At 39.4% G+C, this 20,075-nt stretch overlaps 2 non-coding genes across 2 annotated transcripts; both read right to left on the minus strand.

Annotated features, from left to right (window-relative positions):
• Positions 1 to 8,313: 8,313 nt before the first annotated feature.
• LOC141682210 (small nucleolar RNA R71) lies at positions 8,314 to 8,420 on the minus strand. Its single transcript, XR_012559612.1, has one exon. It is a non-coding gene; the product is annotated as a small nucleolar RNA R71 (small nucleolar RNA).
• Positions 8,421 to 10,998: 2,578 nt separating this feature from the next.
• On the minus strand, positions 10,999 to 11,105 carry LOC141681280 (small nucleolar RNA R71). The gene has a single exon (XR_012558721.1). It is a non-coding gene; the product is annotated as a small nucleolar RNA R71 (small nucleolar RNA).
• Positions 11,106 to 20,075: the final 8,970 nt, after the last annotated feature.

Consider the following 20,075-nt stretch of genomic DNA (forward strand, 5'->3'; position numbering starts at 1 on the left):
ATCCAAACCACTACCTTCTATTCCTGAACCCATTGTGCCTGAGACCTTCATAAACATCCATGGTGAAACAATCACTCCTAAGGAGGAACCAATTGATTGGGACACCATCAAATTGCCCACCTTCTTAACCACTTCTCCACCTTCAAAGAAACAGAAAAGGAAAATTAAATCAACACCTCCTTTAACCTCAATCAAATTTACTCAGAAGCCTAAGCCTAAGCCACAAGCCTCTAAGGATGATTATGTTCACATTTATGACATAAAGGAATTCTCAGACATTGAACTCTATCTGGATGAGCTGGAGGAAGTAAGGGGAATAGATGCCTACAGACAGCTACCAGAAAGACTAGTGTTCAAATACAAAGGAAGTGGGGAAAGAACTTGGCCTCTATACAGGATTCTGAATGAAGGCTACTCTACCTTCGTTAGAGTCTACTCAGCCATAAAAAGGGATTCTGGCTTTACCAGGACTGCCAAGACTGAGATTCTCAACAAGATTGCCAACATAAGGAAGACTTGGTGGAAGCCCAATGCCTTTCCTAGAACATTACTCATTCAAGAAAGAGGAATTACAATTCACAAATCACCTCATTGGTTGATGGAGTTCAGAGATAACAAAGGAGTCAGAAGATTTTTCAGACTTGAAGATCAGCTCAAGATTGCCAGTAATGAAACTCTCAAGGATATGCAATCTAAGTTGGACATCAATGAAGAAGATGAAGCTGAGTTCTACAGACAACTTCAACTTCAAATAGAGGAGAATGACAGGAGGCTAGGAAAGAAAACAAGGGATCAAAGGAAAAGAAATTAATCTGCTCAGGCTAAAGGAGCACCCTTGGAAACAATGTAATTCTTGAATTCCATCTCAGCATACACATTTGTGCAACACTTTTGAATTTCTGCTTTATTACAGTTAATATGTTTGTCAAGTGTTTTGTTATCATCAAGCTAAACCCAAATTTATGCCTACAGTTCTAGTAGACATAAATAGGGGGAGATTGTTATGAATATGTGTATTAGTTTGATGATAAGTTAAACAAAACACTTAAGTAGAAATCTAGTATTTGTAGCCTCAACGGATAAGACCATCTTGGCTATCCGTTGAAGGAGTAGCTTTACTTAGCAATAAGTTTAGTATTGTAGCACATTTCATTCTCTGGATTCAAGTTGTAATTCTTAGATGTTGTAGGAAATTATCAGTCATGTTGACTACTAGTGGATATGCAAATAGGAGGGCTAATTGTAAATATTTCATGCCTTATAATTTTGTATAAGTGAAGAAGTATCAACTGATATTGAAGACCTTCAACGGATAAGAAACAAAGCTTCAACGGATGTCCCTAAAGCTTCAACGGATAATATCCATCAACGGATAAGTGCTTCAACGGATAAGACTTCAACTGCTAATGCATCAACGGATAAAGCTTCAACGGATAAAGCCTCAACGGATAAGGCATCAACGGATGAAAGCTTCAACGGATGCTTAGTTCAATAGCAGTTGATAGTGATAATTCATAAGCTGACAGAGGCACATGGGTTGACAGAGACAAACTGGAATGTGGCAGCCTCTAGGAGGAATCAAGAAAATGCAGCATTTCCATTCTGGTGCAAACAAGGGAGTATTCAAAGATTAACAGCTAAACCCAAATTGCATTGGATAGAGAAATGAAGAAGAAACATGTGAAGAGCCTTTTTAATTGTATTTTACAGTTTTGTCTTCACTTGTAAACTTGGTGATATATAAACCAAGTAGCAGCTAGTAATTAGATGTGAATTTTCAAGAGCTGTTTAGAAAAATCCAGAGAGAAAATCATCTAGTTTGTACTAGGAAGCAGCTGTGATTTAATTCTTTGAATCACAGATTTTCTGAAATAACACATCTCTGGTGGAACAACAAATCCACCAGAAAAGTTTTTAAGTTTTTTTTGTACTTTACATTTATGTTTGAATATATATCTGTCTGTATTATCCTCAAGCAATTCACACACATTTGCTCACTAAAACACTTAGCCTTAGAAACTGCTCAAAACTTGAAAAAGTTTCGAGATTTACATTCAACCCCCTTCTGTAAATCTCATTGATAGTCCGCTGGGAATAACAAAACTGTTACAAAATCCTCTCAAGAAATACTGATGTTCTTGAGAGCTGCTAGGTCGAATGATCCTCGAGAGTTATTCACTAAGTGATGACCTAAACTGTGTATATATACTACACAACTACAATAGATTAATCTAAGATATACATTATCAAAAACTAACTGAAACTGATACATATCTTAAACTAAACAGATAAAGTCCTATATCTCAGACGTCATATATATCTGCTCCACATTATAAGGAACAGAACAAATCCTCTAATGCTGACTGTCTTCAAATACTGATGTCATACAAATCCTGATGGCATACCAAATCTTGACAGTACATCAGATCCTGATGATATCCGAACAGCCAGATCCTGAGTTTCTTCTGATCATTGAGAATTCAATATGTAACAATCTCCCCCAATTTATGCTTAATGCAATGAAGCATGAATTCCATTCTCAATGATACCAAAACCATTCTACAAAATGTACAAGGAGTAAAGCTTACTTCAGTATCTTCAGATAACTGACATTTATTCCAAGAAAGTTCTTTAATATTTCTTCCTCCTTGTCTCGTAGGACTTTAACAAGCTTTTTCTTCAACTCCCTCTTCTCTTCAGTGTCTTCTCCAAGTTGATAAATTGTTGATCTTAACTTAGAAATTGAGCTTTTGCTTATCTCAAGATCACCAATCAACATAAAGCTTAAACTGACATCTTCATTATCAGGACTGAAGGATAACTGAGGATTGTTGAGAAAAACTTGTAGCACTGCAGCTCCCTTTTTCATCTGCATTTCTTGACCAGTATAAGTTCTGTACTTAGGAACATAATCACCATTGTATTTATCATCTTTTATCATGACTCTTCTTCTGATCATTTCAAGTATCATAGAAGACCAGTTTCTGGTGACTTTATTCTTAACTCTAAGATGATAGTGAATGTATTTCAATTCTTTCACAGTCTTTATTAAGAGTTGCTGCGATGTAAAGCTTTTTACTTTACCATCTCTGGAAAAGTATAGAATCTCTTCTTTGACATCATTATCATTTATCTTTCTATGAACAATCTTCACAGCTTCAACTTTCTCAAGATGTGAAGGAGAAATTCTTTCACCAAGATTTTCTGTCAGAGTATCTGTATCAAGCAGATCAGATTCCAAGATCTCCATGCTGGAATGACCAATGCCTCCTCTGGTTCGAGATTTGATAAGTTTCAGTTTTTCATTGTATACCACCCAAGAAGGCTTCTTGATGGACGTATCAACATCTTCCTGTTCTGAGATAGAATCTCTTAACCCAGCTGACACAAATTTAACATGCTTGAACCCTTTAGAATAATTAAATACATGCATGTCTTTCCATCTTCTATTCTTCTTGCCGAGAGGAACATAGCTTGAAGATAAATCATCAGTCTTCCCTTCTGCTTTATGCCATAGCTCCCTCTTTGATTTTAAAACTCTCTGCAAATATTCTTTGCATGCTTGATCAGCTTCCCTTCTATTAATCTTTTCTTTTTCATCAGCCCCTGAAATATGAGGACTGATTACCAGAGAAAGAGCTGACTCATTTAATGCTTTGATCACTTTTTCATCAGAGTTAAAATCAGTTATCAGGTTTCTAGCATCAGGATCTGATTTTATCTCAAAATTTGTGTCTGCATCAGGAGTTACATTCTGATTTGCTGTACAGCTTGATCAATGTCAGTGGCTGATCTTTTCTTCCTTGGTACAATCAACTCTTCTGGCTTCTGACTGTCTTCAAATACTGATGTCATACAAATCCTGATGACATACCAAATCCTGAAGGTACATCAGATCATGATGACATCCGAACAGCCAGATCCTGAGCTTCTTCTGATAATTGAGAATTCAATATTTAACACACCTTTACTTGGTTGGTAAGTGAGTTAGGTATGCTAAATTACTCTTAAATTACTTTTGATGTCTTTGCTAGTTGTAATGCAGCCAGAATTAAATTTGACTTTTCTTGTCAAGGATGAAATTTTGGCCAAGTCAAAATTTACATCTCGACGAATGTTCATTATCCGTCGAAAATAAATATCCGTTGAATTTTATTAACTGTTGAAAAATTAAATATCATTCTGGGTACTTTTTATCTCGACGGATATCTTTTTTATCTTCATCCGTCGAATTGCCTTCATCATAGCCGTTAATTCTATTTATCATCCGTCGAATATACTTACAGCCTGTAATTATATTTTGATGGATAATCATTAAAATTTTGACAGTTTATTCATTTTTAAACGGCTAATTTGGGTAAATTTCATTGGTTAGTTTAATAACTTTTAATCGTTTATTTCTGAGAAAGTATAAAAGACTATTTTATTTTTATTTTCACATCTATCTTTATCAAGCAATTTCTACTAACTTTCTTCATCTTCAAAACAAAAACCCTCTTTTTTCAACTACTTTCAATCACAGCAATGGCACCGGTAATAAAAATCATGTCCCAAACTGGGTTTGTATATGAGAAGAACAACTTTGTAGCATTGGTGAACAAGGAGATTGATGCTTCTGAAGACTATCACAAAATGATGGACTCCATTCGAGGCTGCAAACTGAGTTATACTATGCTTGAATCCCCGGTCATCTATTGTGAAGTTGTTGAGGAGATTTGGACTACAGCTGGGTTCAATTCAAAAGATAAAACCATTACCTTCTCTCTCAAAGGTAAGCAATACTGCATTAATTATGATACACTACAAGCATGCTTTAAAATGCCTGAAAATAACATTCTTGTTCCACACACAGACACAAATATGAGCAACATGGTTACTTCTATGGGTTATTCTCTTAATCCCTCCGAGTTAGGTGATGTTAGGATAATGGGCCTTAGAAAAGAGTGGAGCTTTCTCTGTGATTCTTTTGTTAAGGCATTTTCTGGCAAGATTAGTAATTTTGATGTTGTTAGCTATTCAATTAAAAACATGCTTTATATGCTTTTGAGTGATTAGTATTTTAATTTCAACTAATTCTGTAATGTAAGAGCTAGGGTATAAATTAGGGGACATTAAGAAAAGGTCTAAGAACGTATATTATGCTAGATTCTTTATGTTACTAGCTAATTTTGTTTCTGAAGATCTTGTCATTGAGAACCCAATAAATAAGCTTGATTGTTGGGTTCAAGAAAAGAGAGTTATTGCTGATCTAAATAGGGTAAATCACCACAGTGAGGTTTCCCTCACCTATTTGCCAATTATGGAGGCACAACAGGTAAATGAGGTAATTTCTTCTGCTCCAATCTCTACCCAACCACAAATTTCTTTGCAAATGACTGTGGCTATGGCATCTGTGACAATGACCAAACAGGTGCCTACCCAAACCACAAAATCAAGAATTTCCAAATCCAAGTCAAAGAAAACCCACTCTAGTTTCTCTCAAAAGAAACTCGTTTTAAAATCTATCAAACACCAAGAGGGGAGTGTGCAGGGTAGTGAGGTTGGTGAGGGACAGGGTGAACATTAAATGAGCTCTAAGAATAAGGAGAGAGGTGTGTGTAACCCAGCCTAGCCACACTATAGTTTCCCAATAAACTGTGGTGATTAATAAGGAATCAAGCTCATTGCTAGTTGCATCCTCCCAAAAGGATGTGACTACTGAACAAAGCTCTCAGCTAAGAGCACAAGCCAAAATGGTTAGAGACACGGACCTACCTCAAACTTATACAAGAAAGAAGAAATCTAAACACACTGAGGATATACAGGGTGCACACATTGTGCAAACTATAGTCAAAGACTCAGTTATAGCACCTTCTCAAATTCAGATTGATATGGCTCCAATGAATGTGGAGTTACAGCCAAAATCTATTACTATAGAAGCACCTCACACACAACACTCGCTTACTAACTCTTTGGATGTGGACATGATTCACACATAATTTCCTGATTCTCCATCTTTAACTCTCTTGGAGGAGCCAAAATCTCAAGCATGTGGGCATCATCTTTTAGATGATTTGTTCGCTCACTTGACATTTCTTTCTGAAAATACTGAGAAATCTCTGGACAATCTGAAATCAATCACCACTGATTTTAAAATAATTTCAACTCCAAACTCATTCATTTCTACTATCTCGATGGATATTGTTCATCTGTCGACTACTGATTGTATTGTTGAATGGCATTTATGACACTTTATTACGCTCCGTAAAGCTTTGAATTGGTGTATTTGTACTCAAGTTGTTGGTGTTTTAATGTGTTTTCTAGTGTTTTTGCATTTTCAGGCATTATTCAGGTAATCAGGTGAATTAGCATTGTTTTGGTGCTAATTTGGTGTTAGGGAGGTGTTGGAATAAAAGCTCTTAGAAAACTGGCTCAAATTAGCAAAGAAAATGAAGAAGTCAGAAGTTGATCCAGGGAGTCAGCGTGCCCGTGCTGTGATAGCGTGCGGCTCCGCCAAAAGTCCAGAAACTCAGCGCGCCCGCGCTGGTCAAGCGCGCGGCCGCACCAGGTCGAGAAAAAATAATCCTGATTCTATTGGGCTTTTGATCCAGAAGACTTCTACTCTGCATGGGGATACTATGTATGCATAAATAAGCTCATTTTTCATAGAGAGCCATACGAGAGCACAAAGAGAAGGAGAAAAGAAGACCATTTTATCACAATTCAACCAAGGAGAAGAAGATCTAGTTTTAACTTGTGATTCTTTGTTTAAGTTGTAACATTGGATGCTAGTTTTCTTATTCTTGAACCTATACTCTTGTTTTGTACTTTGTTTACTATTCATTTATAAAGACTACATTTATTATACCATGCTTTCATCGGAACCCATGTTGATGATGAGACCGATCATAGGCTGATCGTTATCTTAGGGTTTTAATGGATTTATTTATGGATTTCTTTAGTTGATTTATTTCGATGCCTTAGTGTGTGGTGATTGTATGATATCCCAGTATTAGTTATACGTATTCGTCTTATGAGCGTCACAAACTTATTAAATAGCTTGTTAATTCTTAATGACATGAAACTGAATTTAAGGATTTAGAACTTGCCATGCTAGCATAGGTTCATGTGTTATTGTTATGCATGATTCGTAGGTAATTTTAACCAACTTACTTTCCCTATGTAATCATGATAGATAACTTGTGCATTAAACCGTTATGTTGTCAAATTCTAAAGACATATAGGGTCTCAATATAATTGGTATCTATTCAGCTTCTATCTCTTTTGTGGATGTCTGGTAGTATGGTATTCGTTCAATGAAAGTTGGCGTTTATTAGTTTCGTGTTATCTGATTAGTGTCATCACCATTACATGCTAAGGTTAAGAATAACAAGGCTATTAAATAAAGTTAGAATCCCATGTTTGTCCTATATATTAATTCAACCATTCTTATTCTCTTAGTTATAATTATTAGCTTAAGTTTAGTTAAAACAATCCCAATTTATAAATCGTCTTAACATTGAGCGATAACTATACATTGTTGTATAGGTGCATAAATTGAACATTAACCTAAACCAGTCCCTGTGGGAATGAATCTGATTTATATCTTATACTACTTGCAAACACGTATACTTGCGTGAATTTTAGCGCGTGTTTAGCGACTAACAAGTTTTTGACGTCGCTGCTAGGGACTCGGTGTTAATTTTTAGTTTATGTGTTTGTCATCAGTGGTCGTTAAAGTTTATTGACTCATAAATTGTTACTTATATGTTTCCTTGTCTTATTTCAAGTACTCTAGCGAGCGTGTATGCATACGCGTTCGCGGTCTCGTAAGAGAACTATGGATAAAGCCGAGGAAGAAGTTGTAGTGCTTCAAAGGGAAGTTGTTGAGGACGAAGAGAAGGTAGAAGAAGAAGAGAAAATCGAGGAACCAGTTTTAGTAGTGATGGGTGAACAAGCAGAAATTTCTAAGGCTTTGATGGACTATTCTCAGCCTAAGATCAATGATATTCAGTCAAGCATCATCAAGCCAGCCATCTCGGCTAACACTTTTGAGATCAAGTCAAGCACGATTTAGATGATACAGAACTCAGTTTAGTTTGGGGGTTCCCCTACAGAAGACCCCAACATGCACATCAGGGATTTCATCGAGATCTGCGACACCTTCAAGTTCAATGGTGTGACTGAAGATGCTATCAAGCTGCGACTCTTCCCATTCTCTCTGAGGGATAAGCTAAGTGCTGGTTACATTCTCTACCACCAGGGTCTATCACTACTTGGGAAGATTTTGCTCAAAAGTTTCTCACTAAATTCTTCCCTATGGCGAAGACTGCTGCAATCAGGAATGCTTTCACTCAGTTTGCTCAGCAAACTGGAGAATCTCTGTGTGAGGCTTGGGATCGATATAAGGAGATGCTAAGGAAGTACCCACACCATGGCATCCCTGATTGGATGATTATAAACTATTTCTACAATGGATTGGGTGCTACTTCTAGATCCATGCTTGATGTAGCATCAGGAGGAGCCTTATGGGCTAAGAGCTACAATGAAGCTTATGAACTGATTGAACTGATGGCTGCTAATGAATACCAGAATCATTCTCAGAGACTGACTCAGGGAAAAGTAGCGGGAATTTTGAAGTTGGATGCAGCATCTGCTATAGCTGCCCAACTTAAGGCTTTGACGATGATGGTGGACACTTTGGCTAATTATGAAGTTAATCAAATCTCTAGTGTCTGTGAGCTTTGTGTTGGTGCCCATAAGACTGATCAGTGTGCTATTTCTAGTGAGTCAGCTCAGTTCGTTAGCAACTTTTAGTGATCGCAATAACTGGTGCCAGCTACCTATCATCCTAACAACCGCAATCATCCTAATTTCAGCTGGAGCAATGCTCAGAATGTGATAAGTGGCATTTTATACCACTTAGAGCATCTTAAAATGGCTTAAATTGGTGTCTTGAAATCAAGTATTTTGTGTATTTGATGCGTTTTTCTAGTATTTATGTATTTCAGGGTATTAGTTGCATTTCGGGGGAGGAATCATCAAGAATAAGCCTTGGCATGTGTTCACCATTGCGTGAGGAAAGAAATGGGCAGATTACGGCGAAGAAACGGAGCAAATCAGGATTTTTTCCAGTAGAGGTCTGAGCGCCCGCTCAGCAATGCTGAGCGGCCGCGCAGGAAGCTGAGCGCCCGCTCAGCTATGCTTAGCGGCCGCACAGGGTCGGGAAAAAAGATATATTATTTCAGGAATTCTACTTCTGTTTGGTTTCCACTTCTATGTAATCTGAGTTTTATGGGACTATTATATAAGTAGATTTGAGACGTTTTCACAAGTTTGGATTGAAGAAGATCGTGTTTTTACGCAAGGAGCGAAGGAGATAAGGAAGAAGACCGATTTAGCACACCGCAACCAAGAGGAAGCATATTTTCTTGTGATTCTTGTTTCGTTGTAACGTTTGATGCTAGTTTTCTTACTTTGAACTTATTTACTCTTGTGACGTACTCTGTTTTAATATAATTAGTTTAGTTATTATTTTCTTGTATTTGTTTATCATGATTTCATATGAACCCATGATGACGATAAGTGCTATTATGGGCTAATCGTGATCATGGGGTTGCAATGGATTTATTATGGAATTCTTTAGTTATTGTTTAATACTTTAGTGTGTGATGATTGTATGATATCTAGTATTGGTTGTGCGTATTCGTCTTATGTGCGTCGCGAACATATAAGATAGGGTGTTAATCTCTTGTGAAGCGACGGTGGATCTTGAGATTTAGAACTTGCCATGCTAGCATAGGTTCATGTACGTTGTGCATGATTAGTAGGTAACTCTAACAGTTTTATTTGCCCTATGTAATCAAAAGGAATAACTTGTGCTTAAATCGTTGTGCTGTCAATTTCTGTAGACATATAGGAACTCAACATAATTGATGACTATTCAACTTTTATCTTAATTGTGGATGTTTGGTAGAATGGTATTAGTACAATGAAAGTTGGCTTTTATGAGTTTCGTGTTATTCGATTAATATCATCACTGTCACATGCTAAAGGTAATAACAATGGCTATTGAAGGAAGTAATAATGAAGTTGTGATCTCATGAGTGTTTTATTATTGATAATTTGAAGTGTGAATTACGTGATTAATTAAGCAGTTAATTGTAGTTAATATTTAATCAACAATCTTAAGTGTTAGTGTCTTAACATTGAGAAGTAATCATACATTGGTGAGTGAGTTTAATTAGACAATAATTTAGTCTGAGTCTCTGTGGGAACGAACTAGAAAGTATTCTATATTACTTGCGAACGCGTATACTTGCGTGTATATTAGCGCGTGTTTTCGCCCTAACAAGTTTTTGGCGCCGCTGCCGGGGACTCGGCGTATTTGTTTAGTTTATGTACTTACTATCATTGGTCATTAGGACTCAGTGATTAGGACGTAGTAGTTACTTATTGTTTCCGGTTGTGTTTCAGGTACTTTAGCAAGCGTTTATGCAAACTCGTTCTCGTACTCGCAAGAGGACTTTAGATACAGCTGAGGAGACAGACGAAGTTCTTGATATTCCGGAGAAGTTAGATTTTGAGGATTCGGATTCAGGAACTGAGCGGAAAGAACCAGTAAACATGGGAGATCGTATTGTTCAAGCTGATCCAGCTCTTATGGATTTTTCTCGGCCTAAAATTGATGACATTCAGTCAAGCATCCTTCATCCGGCTATTCAAGCTAACACCTTTGAAATCAAGCCGGGCACTATTCAGATGGTGCAGAATTCTGTTTCTTTTGGAGGAGCGGAAACTGAAGACCCCAACATGCACATAAGGAATTTTGTCGAGATCTGCAGCACTTTTAAGTATAATGGCGTGACTGATGAGGCTATCAAGTTGAGGCTTTTCCCATTCTCACTGAGGGACAAGGCTAAAGACTGGTTACATTCTGAACCAGCTGGGTCCATCACTACGTGGCAAGATCTTGCGCAAAAGTTTCTGGTGAAGTTTTATCTGATGGCAAAGACTGCTGCTATGAGGAGTGCTCTTACTCAGTTTGCGCAGCAACCTACAGAATCTATGTGTGAGGCTTGGGAACGCTACAAGGAAATGTTGAGAAAATGTCCACATCATGGAATGCCGGATTGGATGGTGATCACGGGTTTCTATAATGGTTTGGGGGCACAATCTCGGCCCATGCTCGATGCAGCAGCTGGAGGTGCCTTATGGGCTAAAAGCTATACTGAGGCGTACAATCTTATAGAGACGATGGCTGCAAATGAGCATCAAAACCCAACTCAGAGGATGACGTCTGGCAAGGTAGCAGGTATTCTGGAAGTTGATGCAGCCACCGCTATTGCAGCCCAGCTCCAAGTGCTATCAATGAAGGTTGATTCTCTGGCTACATATGGAGTTAATCAAATAGCTATGGTTTGTGAGCTTTGTGCAGGTTCTCATGCTACGGATCAGTGTTCTCTTTTCAACAAATTTGTTCAGTATGTGAATAATTATCAGCGACAACAGCAGCCTGTGCCAGCGACCTATCATCCTAACAACAGAAATCATCCAAATTTCAGCTGGGGGAATAATCAGAATGCTATTCAGCCACCATATCAGCAAGGAGTGAGTAAACAGTTTAACCCACCTGGATTCCAGCAACCACAGCAGTATGCTACCAGGAAATCATATCCTCAACAGGGAAGTACAGCTGCACCTACTAGTGCTGATTTTAAGGAACTTAAGCTGTTATGCAAGAGTCAGGCGGTTTCTATTAAGACCTTGGAAAATCAAATCGGTCAATTAGCCAATGCAGTGCTCAATCGTCAACCTGGCACTCTTCCCAGTGACACGGAAGTACCAGGCAGGAAGGAAGCTAAAGAGCAAGTCAAGGCTATTACCTTAAGGTCTGGAAAAGTTGCTGATGCTGAAAAAGCAAAAGAAGGAGAAGCTGAAATTAGTGATGAAGAATCTAAGCAAAAGGAGAAGGCGGCGGAACCAAGGAAGACTACTATTGAACACACTCTGCCTGAGGCTAATACAGGGGAGAAACAGCTCTATCCTCTACCACCTTTTCCTAAAAGATTGCAGCAAAAAAAGCTGGATAGACAGTTCGGGAAGTTTCTGGAGGTGTTCAAGAAACTTCACATCAATATACCTTTCGCTGAGGCTCTGGAGCAAATGCCTAGTTATGCGAAGTTTATGAAGAGTATTCTTTCAAGGAAGGTGAAACTGGATGACCTTGAGACCGTTGCTCTCACGGAAGAATGCAGCGCTGTTCTGCAGCAAAAGTTACCACCAAAACTGAAAGATCTAGGTAGTTTCACCATTCCTTGCACCATTGGCAATTTGACTTTTGACAAGTGCCTTTGTGATTTGGGAGCAAGCATTAATCTGATGCCGTTGTCGATCTTTAAAAAGTTGGATCTGCCTGATCCAAAACCCACATACATGTCGCTACAATTGGCTGATCGTTCCATTACTTACCCAAGGGGCATAGTGGAGGATGTGCTCGTCAAGGTGGATAAGCTCTTCTTTCCTGCAGATTTTGTTATTCTGGATTTTGAGGAAGATAAGAAGATTCCCATAATCTTGGGAAGACCTTTCTAGGCTACTGGCCGTACCTTGATAGATGTGCAAAAAGGTGAACTTACTATGCGGGTACAAGATCAGGATGTGACCTTCAACGTATTCAAGGAAATGAAATTCCCTACAGAAGATGAGGAGTGCTTAAAAGTGGATGTGATTGATCTTGCGGTTACTTCGAAACTCGATCGCATGCTAATGTCTGATGCATTGGAAAAGGCCTTAGTGGGGGATTTTGACAGCGATGATGAAGATGGCAACGAGCAATTACAATATCTGAACGCTTTCCCCTGGAAGCGAAAGCTGGACATGCCGTTTGAATCTCTTGGTACTTCTGACCTTAAGAATGCTGAAGGAAAGCTCAAACCATCAATAGAGGAAGCACCTACCTTGGAGCTCAAGCCATTACCTGAACACTTGAGGTATGCTTTTTTAGGTGATTCATCTACGTTACCTGTTATTATTTCATCTGACCTTTCAGGTAGTGAGGAAGACAAGCTCTTAAGGATTTTGAGAGAATTCAAATCGGCTATTGGATGGACCATAGCAGACATCAAGGGGATAAGTCTTTCATATTGTATGCATAAAATTCTGCTAGAGGAAGGTAGTAAGCCAACTGTGGAACAGCAGCGAAGACTGAATCCCATCATGAAGGAGGTGGTGAAGAAAGAAATTCTGAAATGGCTGGATGCAGGCATCATTTATCCTATTTCTGACAGCTCGTGGGTGAGCCCCGTACAATGTGTACCTAAGAAAGGAGGTATCACTATGGTCGCAAATGAAAAGAATGAGCTCATCCCCACTCGAACAGTTACAGGATGGAGAGTATGCATGGATTATAGAAAATTGAACAAAGCCACAAGGAAGGATCACTTCCCTCTTCCATTTATTGATCAGATGCTTGACAGGTTGGCAGGTCATGAGTATTTTTGTCTTCTGGATGGTTATTCAGGGTATAATCATATTTGTATTGCACTAGAGGATCAGGAAAAGACTACATTCACTTGTCCATTTGGCACGTTTACTTTTCGCAGAGTTTCGTTTGGGTTATGTGGCGCCCCGGCCACTTTTCAGAGATGTATGATGGCTATATTCTCTGACATGATTGGAAATAATGTCGAAGTGTTCATGGACGACTTCTCCGTCTTTGGACATTCATATGATGAATGTTTGAATAATCTGCGCGCCGTACTGAAAAGATGCGTGGAAACTAATTTGGTGCTCAATTGGGAGAAATGTCATTTTATGGTGCGTGAAGGCATTATTCTTGGGCATAAGGTCTCTAACAAGGGTCTGGAGGTGGACAAGGCCAAGGTGGGAGTCATTGAAAATCTTCCCCCACCTAATTCTGTGAAAGGAATCCGTAGTTTTCTTGGTCATGCGGGTTTTTATCGGCGATTCATCAAGGACTTTTCAAAGATATCTAAGTCGTTGTGCAATTTGCTTGAGAAAGATGTGCTTTTCAAATTTGATGATGAATGTTTGGCAGCATTCGAGACTCTCAAGAAGAGTTTGATCACTGCACCAGTTATTACAGCACCAGATTGGACAGAACCGTTTGAGATGATGTGTGATGCGAGTGATTATGCGGTAGGTGTAGTTCTGGGACAGCGCAAGAAAAATCTCTTCCATGTGGTCTACTATGCGAGTAAGACTTTAAAAGGGGCCCAATTGAACTACACCACTACTGAGAAGGAGCTTTTGGCTATAGTCTTTGGTTTCGAGAAATTTCGATCTTATCTACTTGGTACGAAAGTAACAGTATTCACTGATCATGCGGCTATTCGCTATCTGGTTTCCAAGAAGGATTCGAAGCCGAGACTCATTCGTTGGGTGCTTTTACTTCAGGAATTTGAGTTAGAGATCAAGGATAGAAAAGGTACTGAGAATCAAGTAGCTGACCATCTCTCTAGGTTGGAGAATCCCGATTCTACTTCACAAGATAGGACGTTAATCAATGAATCTTTTCCGGATGAGCAGTTGTTTGCAGTTCAGGAGGAAGAACCATGGTTTACAGATATTGTAAACTATCTCGTCAGCAATATAATGCCTCCTAATTTGACATCCGCTCAAAAGAAGAAGTTTCTGCATGAGGTGAAGTGGTATATGTGGGATGAACCATATTTGTTTAGACAGGAAGCTGACCAGATCATCAGGAGATGTATCCCGTTCTGTGAGACGGAGGGGATATTACGAGACTGCCATTCCACGGTTTATGGTGGACACTATGGTGGTGAGAAGACGGCAGCTCGTATTCTGCAAGCAGGTTTTTTTTGGCCTACTTTGTTCAAGGATGCTCATCAGTTTGTTTTAAGGTGTGATCGTTGCCAAAGAGTGGGAAATTTGACAAGGAAGGATGAGATGCCATTAAATGTGATGCTTGAAGTCGAGGTCTTTGATGTTTGGGGAATCGATTTCATGGGGCCTTTTATCTCGTCTTGCAATAATCAGTACATCTTGCTGGCAGTCGATTATGTCTCAAAATGGGTTGAAGTTAAAGCTTTACCGACAAATGATGCAAAGGCAGTGCTAAATTTTCTTCATAAGCAAATTTTCACAAGGTTTGGAACACCTCGGGTAATCATAAGTGATGAAGGATCGCATTTCTGCAACCGTAAGTTCACTTCTATGATGCAGCGTTATAATGTGAATCATCGAGTAGCTACTGCCTATCATCCGCAAACAAATGGTCAAGCAGAAGTGTCTAACAGAGAGATAAAGCGCATTCTAGAGAAGGTAGTTTGTCCGTCAAGGAAGGATTGGTCTTTAAAGCTCGATGAAGCTGTTTGGGCTTACAGAACAGCATACAAAACTCCACTTGGTATGTCCCTGTTTCAGTTGGTGTACGGTAAGGGATGTCATCTACCTGCGGAGCTTGAGCATAAGGCCTACTGGGCATTGAAGAAGTTGAACCTGGATTTAGATGCAGCTGGTAAGAAAAGAATGCTTCAGCTTAATGAACTTGATAAATTTCGACTTCAAGCGTACGAGAATAACAAAATGTATAAGGAAAAGGTGAAGAGGTGGCACGATAGGAAGCTACATCCTAAGTTATTTGTGTCGGGGCAACAAGTTCTCTTATTCAACTCTCGGCTCCGACTTTTTCCAGGGAAGTTGAAATCGAGGTGGTCTGGGCCTTTTATTGTCAAAACTGTGTTTCCACATGGAGCGGTGGAAATTTTTGAGAATGATCCGGACCAAGCATTTAAGGTTAACGGTCAGCGTTTGAAGCACTACTATGGGGACATGGCAAACCGAGAAGTGGTTAGTGCCATTTTGTTGACTACTTGAGAAGGGTACGAAACATCAAGCTAATGACGAAAAAGAAGCGCTGCGTGGGAGGCAACCCATGAATTGTTGTTACAGGAACCCTTAGAAGTTAATAACCTATCCAAAAACAAAAAAAATCAGAAAACAGGGGCTGAAAAAAAAAAATTCCAGTGACCCCCTGAGCGCCCGCTCAGCATTGCTGAGCGACCGCTCAGGGGTCGCTTGCCAGAATTTTTTTTTTTAGTTCAGAAAAAAAAAATAGTTGTAGCCCATAAACCCACGATTTGTTCCCACTACCCCATCAGTTTATCCCTCAACCCCACTCCTAATCTAATTTAACCTACTCCACACCCTATATATACATACACCTATCCTACATATCCCCCACAAACTTCTTGCACTTAAACTCTCTCCCAAGCACTAAAACTCAGTTCTTACACACTTTTATTCATGAATCAATGGCACCCAAGAGAGCACGCACTATTGACAGCAGCAGCACAGTTCCTACTGCTGATTCATCGAGGGGTACTGCTGCAAGGCCTCGGTTAACTAACAGAGCCGCGGAGGAGGAGTACACTAGGCTGTTGGGGAAGCCGATTCTGAAGGAGAGAGGGTTTTCACCATCGGGGAGGGATGGTGAGTTGCTGCCCATGATTGCAGAGAAGGGGTGGATAGCTTTTTGTGAGTCACCCGAAGCGGTACCGATGAGCGTTGTTCGCGAGTTCTACGCGAACGCGAAGGCCGAAAAGAATGGGTTTTCTGTGGTCCGAGGGCTGACAGTTGATTATCACCCTGCGGCGATTCGCCGTGTGATTGGACAGCGAGAGAGAAAGCCCGATGAGGAGAACTGGAATGAAAAGACTGCTGAGGATTTTGACTTGTATTTGATTTGTGCGACTCTTTGTAGACCGGGCACAGTTTGGACCTTCAGGACCGGCACTAATGAGTATCGTCACTTCCCGGCGATCGCTATGAACAGGTATGCCCGTGCATGGAATGCATTTATTTGTGCTAATATTTTGCCTTCTTCGCATGCACACGAGGTCACAGTTGAGAGAGCACAGTTGTTGTGGGGAATTCTTAATGAGGAGTATTATGTGGACCTTGGTGAGTTTATCTACCAAGGAATTCTGAAGTTTTTGAGGGGAGCGAAGCATATGAACATCCCTTATGCATCCACGGTTACGAAGCTGTGCCAGGAAGTAGGAGTGAACTGGCCGGCTCATGAGCAGTTACAGTTGCCGGCAGCTCCGATTGATTCTGGGACTCTGAATGGGATGCAGGAGTGGACCGGTGGTGAGCCTGAGGAGCATGGGCTGGGTTATCATCTTCCAGGAGGGCGTCCAGCACGAGGTGCTACTATGGCTAGGCTTGGGCATGATGAGGCTGGTTCTTCGAGAGCTCAGGAGGGTGCTGGGATGGTTGATGCCCAGTATAGGAGGCTTACACGGCAGATGGATGCTATGTACGAGACGCAGAGCAGATTTGCTCAGGAGCTCACCCTTGCGTTAGGGACTGCTTTTTGGGGCCTTGGAGCTGATATCCAGTGGCCAGTTTTTGGTGAGGACTCTGCATACCCGCCGCCTGATACTCCACCCACTGAGGGTGATGATGATGATGACTCCGAGTAGGTATACCCTGTGTTCCTTTCTACTACCTTCACTGAGGACAGTGAAGATTTTAAGTTTGGGGGTGGTAGTTGAGGAATATTGTGTGTGTCATATAGCTGCATATTCATGATAGTTTAGTTCATATAGTTGCATAATTTATGCCATATAGTTTTTTTTTGTTAGTAGCTCATGTATTTACCATGATCCCTTTTGCAATGATTTATCGACTGAATTGTGATATTGATGCGAGTGTAGTGATATCATTAAAGTGATATTAAGTCCTGTAGGTTGATATGCATGCTAGAAACACTTGTAATTCCACTAAGTCTTAGAGAATGCGTAAGGGCTAGATTGTTGTTATAATTTGGTTGTTTTCGAGGTCAATCTATTTATTATGCTTAGAATTCGATAATAGGTTCTTAGTGATAAAGGCATGAAAAAAAAATTTGGAGAAAAAAAAATGGAATTTGTTGCTAGTTGTGGCTAGGCGTCAAATGGCTAGTAGCCGGCTCATATATGGTGCGAGTAGTCTAGGGTTGAGCAAGATGGAGCAAAACGCACTTGCTCAGAAGTTATAAATATATATATATATAATTTTGTGTATGCATAATTGATCAAGAGTGGGCTCTTTGGTATTCGAGTTATTAAGTTCTTAGGGGACTTTGTGCCTAGTGACCTAAGGCTTTTAGAGTCTGGGATCCGCTAACCTAACGCTCGTTACATGGATACCATTGTATAAGTCTTTTGTGGACCTCACTCATTGCACGGTCAAATAAGCATTTGTGTTGTGAATAAAAAGCACGATTCCGTAATAAGCTCCAGAATTCTTGTAGTGTTGTATATCACTTTGTGCCTAGAATTTTTATTCTTTATATAATCATGTGATTGCCTTGAGGATAGTCGAGTCATAATAATTGGTCTAGTTCCGAAGCATATCTGTTAAGTATTTGCACACACCACGTTTCTGGCTGTATGTCCGTTTGCATGAGTTTATTGATCTTTAGTTGTCTAACTGCATTTGTTGAGATGTTGCAATTTGGTTGGTTAATCGTAGTAAGGGGGATCGCTGCATTTTCATATAGATTGCATTCATGCATATTTTATATTTGTTTTTGAGTCTGTGACGCTTGAGGACAAGCATCGATTTAAGTTTGGGGGTGTGATAAGTGGCATTTTATACCACTTAGAGCGTCTTAAAATGGCTTAAATTGGTGTCTTGAAATCAAGTATTTTATGTATTTGATGCGTTTTTCTAGTGTTTATGCATTTCAGGGTATTAGTTGCATTTCGGGGGAGGAATCATCAAGAATAAGCCTTGGCATGTGTTCACCATTGCGTGAGGAAAGAAATGGGCAGATTACGGCGAAGAAACGGAGCAAATCAGGATTTTTTCCAGTAGAGGTCTGAGCGCCCGCTCAGCAATTGCTGAGCGGCCGCGCAGGAAGCTGAGCGCTCACTCAGCTATGCTGAGCGGCCGCGCAGGGTCGGGAAAAAAGATATATTATTTCAGGACTTCTACTTCTGTTTGGTTTCCACTTCTATGTAATCTGAGTTTTATGGGACTATTATATAAGTAGATTTGAAACATTTTCACAAGTGTGGATTGAAGAAGATCGTGTTTTTATGCAAGGAGCGAAGGAGATAAGGAAGAAGACCGATTTAGCACACCGCAACGAAGAGGAAGCATATTTTCTTGTGATTCTTGTTTCGTTGTAACGTTGGATGCTAGTTTTCTTACTTTGAACTTATTTACTTTTGTGACGTACTCTATTTTAATATAATTAGTTTAGTTATTATTTTCTTGTGTTTGTTTATCATGATTTCATATGAACCCATGATGACGATAAGTGCTATTATGGGCTAATCGTGATCATGGGGTTGCAATGGATTTATTATGGAATTCTTTAGTAATTGTTTAATACTTTAGTGTGTGATGATTGTATGATATCTAGTATTGGTTGTGCGTATTCGTCTTATGTGCGTCGCGAACATATAAGATAGGGTGTTAATCTCTTGTGAAGCGATGGTGGATCTTGAGATTTAGAACTTGCCATGCTAGCATAGGTTCATGTACGTTGTGCATGATTAGTAGGTAACTCTAACAGTTTTATTTGCCCTATGTAATCAAAAGGAATAACTTGTGCTTAAATCGTTGTGCTGTCAATTTCTGTAGACATATAGGAACTCAACATAATTGATGACTATTCAACTTCTATCTTAATTGTGGATGTTTGGTAGAATGGTATTAGTACAATGAAAGTTGGCTTTTATCAGTTTTGTGTTATTCGATTAATATCATCACTGTCACATGCTAAAGGTAATAACAATGGCTATTGAAGGAAGTAATAATGAAGTTGTGATCTCATGAGTGTTTTATTATTGATAATTTGAAGTGTGAATTAAGTGATTAATTAAGCAGTTAATTGTAGTTAATATTTAATCAACAATATTAAGTGTTAGTGTCTTAACATTGAGAAGTAATCATACATTGGTGAGTGAGTTTAATTAGACAATAATTTAGTCTGAGTCTCTGTGGGAACGAACTAGAAAGTATTCTATATTACTTGTGAATGCGTATACTTGCGTGTATATTAGCGCGTGTTTTCGCCCTAACAGAATGCGGTTCAACAGCCTTATCATCAGTAC

This window comes from Apium graveolens, chromosome 8 (assembly GCF_009905375.1).
Source record: "Apium graveolens cultivar Ventura chromosome 8, ASM990537v1, whole genome shotgun sequence".
Taxonomy (NCBI): Eukaryota; Viridiplantae; Streptophyta; class Magnoliopsida; order Apiales; family Apiaceae; genus Apium; species Apium graveolens.